The 9537-nt window shown below is 41.4% G+C and overlaps 1 long non-coding RNA gene across 1 annotated transcript; it reads left to right on the plus strand.

Annotated features, from left to right (window-relative positions):
- The first annotated feature begins 1018 nt into the window (after positions 1 to 1018).
- LOC120723582 lies at positions 1019 to 2928 on the plus strand. Its single transcript, XR_005693782.1, has 3 exons — positions 1019 to 1410; positions 2033 to 2608; positions 2719 to 2928. It is a non-coding gene; the product is annotated as an uncharacterized LOC120723582 (long non-coding RNA).
- The last annotated feature ends 6609 nt before the right edge of the window (positions 2929 to 9537 follow it).

Genomic DNA, 9537 nt, shown 5'->3' on the forward strand with positions numbered 1-9537 from the left:
TGTATATTTTATATATTTTATATATTATTATTATTATTATTATTTTTATTATTTTTTATTATTTTTACTATTTAATTTGTAAAAATGTGTATACACACACACACACACACACGTAGGAAAATATTTAGTATACACATCCAGAAATGCATACACTATTATATATTGTACATATATTTATTAGTTTCAGGTCGGCCATTCTTGTATTTTGCTCGTTTGTGTTGTTGTGTTTGCACATCTCTGTTGCTTGTGGGGCTCGCACACAAGAATTTCACTCGCATGTGCTGTGCCAGTGTGCCTGCACATGTGATGTGACAATAAAAGTGATTTGATTTGATTTGATTTGAAATGTTGGAGATGTGGGGGAGATGGAGCTAACCATTTCCACATCTTTTGGGACTGTAAAGATATTCGCCAGTATTGGTCTCTAATCCATGATCATTTACAAAATCTTTTTTCATTTGTTTTTCCTTCAACTTTTGAGACCATGTTTTTGTGCAATGCACCAGTGGATAAACTGAATTCCAACGACAGAAGACTCCTGTATATCCTTCTGGCCGCAAGTAAAAAGCCTCTTACGAGAAGATGGCTTAAGCCTGAACCACCAACGATAGAAGACTGGATACATTCTGTACAAGAGATCTATACGATGGAAAAAGTGTCATTTTCTCTTAAACTACCTTCTACGGAATATGGTCTAAATGGACAGACTATGTTAAGCATATGAGGTGTGATTTTGTGTATGATGTTACAACCCTGAGTTCTACCTGCCCTGCTGCCTCCTGACCCTAGTTTTTTTTTGTTTGTTTTTGTTTTGTTTTGTTTTGTTTTGTTTGTTTGTTGTTGTTTTGTTTTTTTGGGGGGGGGGGTTTGTTTGTTTTTGTTTTTTTTCTTCTTTTCTCTTCTTTTTCCGTCTTCTTCATTTTTCTATTATAAGTTAAAATGTGACAGCAAAGAAAATGTAAAAAGGCAAATTACTGTTATGTTCAACAGCTGTCCCAATAAAAGAGATAATAATAAAAAAATTTAATGAGGGAATCATGGACTTGTATGTAAATACTCCAAATAAATGGAAATGTTTCACTGTGTGGGCAACTCTGATGTGGAAGTGGGTAACAGACATGTTTTAGCCTTCTTTCCAGGTGATGCTGTCAGGTGTGATTGTAGCCACGCAGCTACCGAGTGGACAGAATGTAAAATCAAATCATCTTTACTTCTCATTTCATGGATTTTATGCTTTATTTTAAACCTTAATACTTTTTTCTCCTCTGTGTAAGCTGGACTTGGAGTTTGTCAAGCTCACAGCAGGAAAGACGGATCGTTTTTATGAAGATGGGAAGCATCATTCTGAAACTCACATCAGAGGAAACAAGAATGTTTCTCTGCTGAAGGACTTTGAAGAGAAGACTGAAGGTACTTTTCCATCAACATAAACTCCTCCCCTCATGTTTACTGCTAGAAAGTGGAAAAAAAGGATGATCAAATAAGAGTCTCCTTACTGTCTTTAGATGACGAGTAAGTGGAAGTTAAAAAGTTAGTAGAATAATTATACAACAAATATTTATAAATTTTACTTTTGCTGCCACCCTCTGATAAACAGGTTGGAATATCACTGTGTTTACTGATGGGGGAGAATGAGGTCTATGGAGACGGTTGTTAACAGACTTTAAGTTATGTGGCCTTGTGCAGCCGTCTTAGCTGCACATGTTTGTAATAAGTTTCTCCAGCTTTGTCTGAGAAGACAGTTTATCACATAGAAGCCACAGGAGGAGCCTTTAGCCTCTGCATTTCTGATTTCTGCCATTTTTGTTGTACATTTCATGACTGATTGAATAACACATTTCGTCTCATTACTGAGAAGTAACAGCTGCTTAACATGAAGCCCAGATGTTGGTGTGGGTCAGTGCTGTGGGCATTTTTCTCCAGCATTAGGATCAGATTACATGATCTGGAGTCTCAGAGTGAAGTGTTTATATCTTCTGTGACCACGGCACGTTAACTTCCTGTTACTTTAACCATAAATCTGTGATCCCAGAGCTCAGTGAAGACAGGAAGTGAAGCTGCTGCATCTACAGGAGGAAGAGGAGGGACCTGAGTTCCTGTTAGAGGAACAAAGTGCTGATTAAACAGACTGAACATCAGGAGCTCTGAAGAACAACCTCAAAGTTTCATCTTCTCAGACTCACAGGGAGGAGCGTCTGCTGTCAGTGTCAGCAGCACAGCAGGTGTGAGGATGAAGGCAGACTCTGACCTGATGGTCACATGTCACATGACTCTTCTTCTCCTGCAGAAATGATCCCTGTAACTGCTGCCTGCTCCAATCAGACGTCAGTAGATGATGATGATAAAATAATTTAAAATCTGTGAGGAAGATGAAATTAAAATGCAGCAGCTGTAACAAATAAGATGAGATTAAAGCAGAAAATCATCAATCTGCTGATTTAGTGCACAAAGCGTTAGATAAACATTTCAATGTGATCATTATTTAACACTGAGCAAACTCAGTGCTGCTGTTTATCTCTGAGGTGATGGCTGCACGTGTGAGTCTGAAGCTTTAAACCCACGTAAACATGGGAAGAACACGCAAACACAGAAAGGCTCTGGCCTGATGGTGGAATTGAACTTAGGATCTTCTTGCTGTGAGGGAACGGTGCTAACCACTGCACCGCCGTGCAGAATGCTACCTTAAAATAGTCTGTAAATAAAAGAATCAGTGAAAAGGTGGCACTTCTAAATGATTTACTCTACAGATTACAAGTTTTACAGTTTCACTAAGTCTGTGCAGGTTTTCAGTCATAACGGCTTGAAGGCAACAGGAACGTTCCCTCTAAGGTGAAGAGAAAGAAAAGGAACATTAAAACTAGAGATGGCACGATACCATTTTTTATGTCTGATACCGATATCATACATTTGGATCGCTGCCGATACCGATATAGTGTGTTATTTAATCAATAAAACTGGTTTTTAAATATCTTGCTGCTTTTTGTATAAGTTCATACTCAAGTTACAAAAACAAAACAAAACACTGAAGCTATTCTGTTGTACCTGTATGCAAAAAATACACTACATCCAAAATATTTCATAGTTCAGCAATACTGATTAATCTAATAAACTTAAACCTGCTCCATCCTCCCTATTCTGGTATTTTAAAGAGTAAGCAACCTAACTAATACGGCTCTAAAACTCCCAGCAAAAAATAAATAAAAATAGGGAACCACCCACCCCCCACCTCATGATGCTTAATCAACGTAATCCACTTTAATTTCATGCAGTGTGAAAAAAAGATGCACAGAAATCAATTATTTTTCAAGAATAATAAAATAGATTCAACATCTTTCTTCTACAGAGCTGCAGACTGCACAGATGGTTCCCAAAGGAAAAAGTATTATAGCTTACTATCAATCAATCAATCAGTCTGTATTTATAAAGCACTTTTCATACAAAAAATGTAGCACAAAGTGCTTTACATAGTTAAAAGCAGCCCACCCCACCCTCCAACTCGCTCCCCACACTCTCATTAACATAAATGATGTGAATACACACGGGGGGGGGGGGTGAGTCAAGGCTTTTCTTCAGTTTGCTGTTGAAATGATTAAAAATAAAATCGCAGGGTGCAGGTAAAATCACAGGGGGGCATTCGTCCAAAACCCTGGTAAGATTTGCAGCCACGTCAGAGGTTAGATAGCGCCTCTCACAGTTCGCACCGAGGTCTGAATAAAACCGGTGATGTTTTTTTTGGGTTTTTTTGTTTTGTTTTTTTCTTTTTTTTTCCGCCTGTCCCATTTGGTTCTTTAGCCGTCAGAATTGTTGTCTGAAGACCAACAAGGATACCCAATGGATTTACTTTGCCAAATGGATCATCGTGGCATTGCCGTATTGGTCCATTTGGTCGATCTTTGTTTTTATTATTTATTATATTTTATTTTCAGATGTTACAGACGGGACAGACATGAGTGAGAGATAGGAAAGGGAGAAAGAAAGAGGAAGGAAAGGAAAAACAGAAGGGGAGAGGGACAGTGAGAAAGGGGGGGAGAAAAAAAATAAAAATCTCCTGGATCACCTGTTGAGAGAAGAATAGAAAACAAGCAAAAAAAACAAAAAAACAAAAAAACAAAGCAACATACTAAACACAACACCATCGCATTAATCTAGCTAAGTGTAAACAGCAGTAAATACTAAATATTCAATGTTGTTGTGCAGCACGCAGGATAGATGTGCTTCGAAGTAGCAGCCAAGAAAGGTGTAATTTGGGTCTACGAGCAGTGAACACCCGTGTGCATACCTGTGTGGATCAGCGCGCTTGTATTCCAAAGGTTTCTCCATGTAACGATCTGCTAGGGAGTGTGGGGGGGCCACAGCTCCGTCCTCCAAAACCGGTGATGTTAAAAAACACACAGTAGTGGTCAGAGACAGCCAAGTCAACAACAGAGGACACGCTGGTGGACAGCCCATGGGTGATGACCAGGTCCAGAGTGTGTCCTCTGTTGTGAGTCGGCTGCGTGACGTGCAGGTAAAATCCAAACAGTGAAGAATGTTTAAGAATTCTTTTGCTGCAGGGTCAGAAGGATTATCTATGTGCAGGTTAAAATCACCGGTTAAAATTATCATATTATAGTTTGAGTGTATGTTTGTTAAAAATTCTGAGAGTTCCTTGATAAAAGCAGCGCTGTCTTTAGGTGGTCTGTAAACTGTGACAGATAAAACTGGAAGGCTGCTGAAAACAATAGCGTGGAATTCAAAAGTGGTAAAATGATCAAATAAAATTTGTTTGGAGGTGAGTGTGTTGTTGGCTAAAGATGCAGTCCCACCACCTCTCTTACCACTTCTAATAGAAAAAGAGAAATTAAAATTTGGTGGGGAGGCCTCAGTGAGAACAACTGGTGCATCCGAGCCCAGCCATGTTTCAGTTAAAAATAAACAGTCAAGTTTATTATCTAAAATTAAATCATTAATAATAAAAGACTTGTTCCACAGAGAGCGGACATTTAAAAGTGCCATACTGATCGAGACTGGTGGATTTTTGACAATAGAGTTCAATGGATGTTGATATTTTTGAAGAGGCCGGAGGTTATTAATGTTTTTGGAGTTACTGGATTTATGATAATTCTGTTGCTCTCTGTTTGTGATTATGACGGGTATTGTGTTGACTGTGGGAGAGAGAGGTCCGAGTCCAGAGTTTCGTGTATTACTGTTAAAAGTGGAACAAATATAGGAGCTGGGACCAGGGGGACATCAGTCAGTGGCAGACGGATCAGCAGGTAATGTCGGTTTGGGGTAGTGACAGGGCGGTGTGCGGGAGTGCTGTACGCGAATGCCAAATTGGCGGACAGCAAACGGCGTCCCCAGGCGTTGAGGTGGAGCCCGTCTGCCCCAAAAAGATCCTCCTCTCCCAGAAGGCATCAAAGTTGTTAATAAAACCCACGCCGTGGGAGACACAGGCGGGGGAAAGCCAGGTGTTAGGGCTGAGCAGCCGGCTGAAACGGCCTATCCCTCTGCCACAGGTGGGGGTGGGCCCGGAGATAAAAGCACTCACCTGCAACTGACCAAGGAGGCTGAAGAGTTGGAGGAAGTCCAACTTCAGCAGCTCAGATTGCTGTTTGAGGATGTCATTGGTGCCGATGTGGATGATGAGCCGGTTAACCTGTGGGTGGGACGCCAGAATGTTGGGAATTCTGTCCACTATGTCAACAACAGTGGCTCCCGGGAACGACAGCGTGAGCGCCCCCCTCATCCGCACATTCCTGACGATGGAATCCCCGAGGACCAGCGTGGAGAGAGGAGGTGCCACCGGGGGCTGCTGGCCATCTGAGATGCCTGCGCCGCGGCACCGGGGGTGTTCAGATGGAGATGCGCCAGCCGGACTGCGTGAGTGACTCCCAGGTAGCCTCTTCTCCGAGGAGCCGGGGTAAAGCTCAGCTCTCCGCGGTGAGTTTGCACCGCAGCGTTGGGTTGCCCACCGCGGCTCCGGGGGCGTAGTGGTGGAGATGACGCAGACCTCAGCGACACAGCGGGATGGCGAGGGCTAGCGGTCAGAGGAGGAAAGTCCACAGGATCCAGGACGTTGAATTTATTCTCCAGTACTACCGCACCGGAGGGGTGAGGGTGCGAGAGACGGATCCTCCTGCCCCCTCTGCAGCCACCACGCGTCTCAACCACGGTCCATGGTGCTGGTTGGAGTGGAGCTGACCAGAGCCTTGGGTCTGGCCCCTAGCTGAAACCAGGAGTTCTCGTCCTTGGCACAAGTTGAGAGCCTGTGTTGACTGTTGGCGGGATCTTGGGACACAGCAGCTGGATGGTGCACTGTGTCGGCTAGCTCAGCGCTAGTAGCGGTGGTTTGAGCTTTGCCAAGGAGGATCGTGTCAAGTTCGCATTCAGCCCCCTGGATTTGGTATAGGGTGGATATCCTTTGTTCCAGCTCGATCACTTTTTGGCTCAGGTTGATGCAGCTTTCACAGCTGGATGTTGAGGTAAGTGGCGCCATTCCGGAATCTCGTACCGGCGACAGCGTCAAAAACAAAAACTGCCACTTTAGCTTACGTTAGCTAAAAAGTCAGTCGTGACGCAGCAAGAAAAGAGTTTCACTAAAAGTTCACTAAAATGACCGTGAATATACTAGGGTATATTAGACTTAACAGTTACTATATACAGTAATGGACTTCTATACATTTTACATCAGATTAAAACTTTGGGTGTAAGATTTGGATAATTATTTATTAATAAATTATTTATTTATTCTTTCATTTACTATTTTATTATTTTCATTTTATTATTTTCATTTACTCATGAAAGTGGCCACTTTCTCATTACTTTCATATATTTTTTAGTAAGTATCCAAAACATACAAGTTTCATTATATAATTTTTCAAGGGATCTTATATGTGTTTTCACTCTTATATGCTTTTCATACAAGTTTCACAAACTTTATAAGATTTATATATATCTTTTCCATATGGGTGAGAGTTAGAGAATGGAACTGATAAACACTGTCATCATTAATATTTGAGGCAGACAAAGTTTACAGGAGAGACCAAACAGCCACGTCATAAACACACAGCATAGAAGAGCCACCTCCACGGGACAAGAGTCGACGGTCCATCTGCATCTAAAGGTCAAAGGTCACTCTTTCGAGGATGCCGATGTTCACATCTTAGACTGAGAAGATCTCTGTGGCTTTTAAACCCCAAAACACGCTGCGCCAAAAATTGGTCCACCCAAGGATCGGGTCCCCCGACACAGAGTAACATAGTGTACGCTGTCAAGTGCAGGAGGATTGCCAGGATTTATACATCAGGTAAACCAAACAACCTCTGGCTAAGAGGATGGCACAACACAGAAGAGCCACCTCGTCAGGCCAGGACTCTGCAGTCTATTCACACCTACAGGCCAGTGGACACTCTTTCAATGATGAGGATGTAACATCCTGGACAGGGAGGAACGCTGGTTTAAGGGCGGAGTCAAGGAGGCCATTTACGTGAAAAGGGAAAGACCATCTCTGAATCAAGGAGGGGTCCTAAGGGTACATCTGTCACCATCTTACAATGCTGTGATTGCAGCCATCCCCCAACTCTCTGTGAATGGTACTCATGGTCTGTGATCAGTGGTTGTTGATCAATGGTCATGAGAATTTGCATAATTATGATGAAGGAACTGACCTCCCAGCCCTTTGTTCCTTCAGTGGGCTGGTTTCAGTCATTATGCAAATGTACAGTTTATAAGATTTGGGGAAACCTGCAGTCAGCTGAGACTGAAGAAGTCACTTGGATGAGTGACGCAACGTTTCTCCCACAAAACGCTTCGTCCAGATGAACAGAATCAACTTTTGGAGAAATATAATAATAATAATTCATTTAAATCCATACAAAGCAGTCTGTTTGTTATCCTGGTATTCAGTCTGTGCTGCTCTCACTCAGAGATCAGAGTTCATGTTCAGTAACCACACTGACAGCAAGAGGAGGAAACGATTGGTTTCATTTAAAAGAACAGTCTGAGCTGTGGATTAAAACAATGAGAAATATATAAGTGAGTCACATATCAAACACAGACCATTAAGTGTAATAAGAAGCAGAATAAAAAGCTGAGTGTGAGGGTCAGGGTGCTGTCTCACTGCAGAGGCTTCAGGCTGAGTCCTGCTGAGCTCACAGTCAGACTCACCTGTGCAGCTTGGACAGGTAAACACATCAGGACATGAGGAGAGTTGGCAAAGTACAGACATTTAGTACTTAAGTAGAACTACAAATACTACTATTAAAAATACTCCAGCAAAAGTAAAAGTACTGATTCAACTTCTTTACTCCAGTAAAAGTAAAAAGTAGAGGCTCTGAAATGTACTTAAAGATAAGATAAGATAAAACTTTATTAATCCCTCGGGTGGGTTCCTCTGGGAAATTCGGTTTCCAAAAAAGCACAGCACCGACAGAAGTTACAGAGCTACAGAATATTATATATATACATATATAAATACAGAGACATATATAAATAAAATATACAAAGGGGATAAATAGAATAAATAGGAATAAAAATAAAACATAAAAATACAAGTGAAATTGCACATTTCAATCATGGAAGACTATTGCACCGTTGACTATTAACAAAAGTATTGCACAGTGAAGAGGCACTACAGCTTGCTTGTTCCCCCCTCCTTTGTCCTCCTGTCTCCCCTCCCTCTCCCCTCCAGAGAGGAGTTAAACAGTCTGATGGCGTGTGGGACAAAGGAGTTTTTAAGTCTGTTGGTTCTTGTCTTGGGGAGAAGCAACCTGTCACTGAACAGACTCTTCTGGTAGTTTATGGCCGTGTGCAATAAAATAAAATAAGTAAAAAGTAGCTCTTTGAAGGATGTTTGTAAAATATATTTATACTGGGGACACAAGTCTGGTCTAAGTCTTCTGTCAGAGAGACTGCAGCAGTCCAGGAGTTTGTTAATTGTCTTTAATTAAGTCCCACAAAAGATTTGTTTACATGAAAATGTTTGTGAGGCTTAATCTGAGTTCGGTGCAGCCAAACTTGAACTTCTTGTTTTATAGTAAACAGCACGTGTGACTATAAACATGGTTTTCTGGAAACAGAAATGGGCAATTTTATAATTAGTAGAGTCATAGATAACTAGGAAAACAATCACAACACATCATCTACTCAACACAAGCAACATCTCACAATGTCCACAAGGGGTCACTGCAGACCCAGAATTGTCTAAATAGCGCATGTCTTACAAGTTGCTAATAGTGAGGCATAAATATGGCAAGCTAGCAACAGCTAAAGGAAACCATAGAAAAGTCCTTTATTCCTCATCCTGTGTTCAGTCCTGCATCAGCAGCTTCATTCTTATACAGACCTTTCTACTCTGTGTGTTAAACTGAGCTCTATGTTTGCTACATAGCAGTCAATGAATCCAGTTTTTACACCACAGTTAAGTTAATGTAGTTAAATCTGTGTATTTGTAGCTCAAACATTCAGTGTTTTAAACAGAAACCTGACTTTGACATATTTAAGTTGGTATGAACACAGTCAGAGCTGCTGCTGCTTTTATTGTTCTGTTGCTTTTTC

This window comes from Simochromis diagramma, unplaced genomic scaffold, assembly GCF_900408965.1.
Source record: "Simochromis diagramma unplaced genomic scaffold, fSimDia1.1 OVJJ01000749.1, whole genome shotgun sequence".
Lineage (NCBI taxonomy): Eukaryota > Metazoa > Chordata > Actinopteri > Cichliformes > Cichlidae > Simochromis > Simochromis diagramma.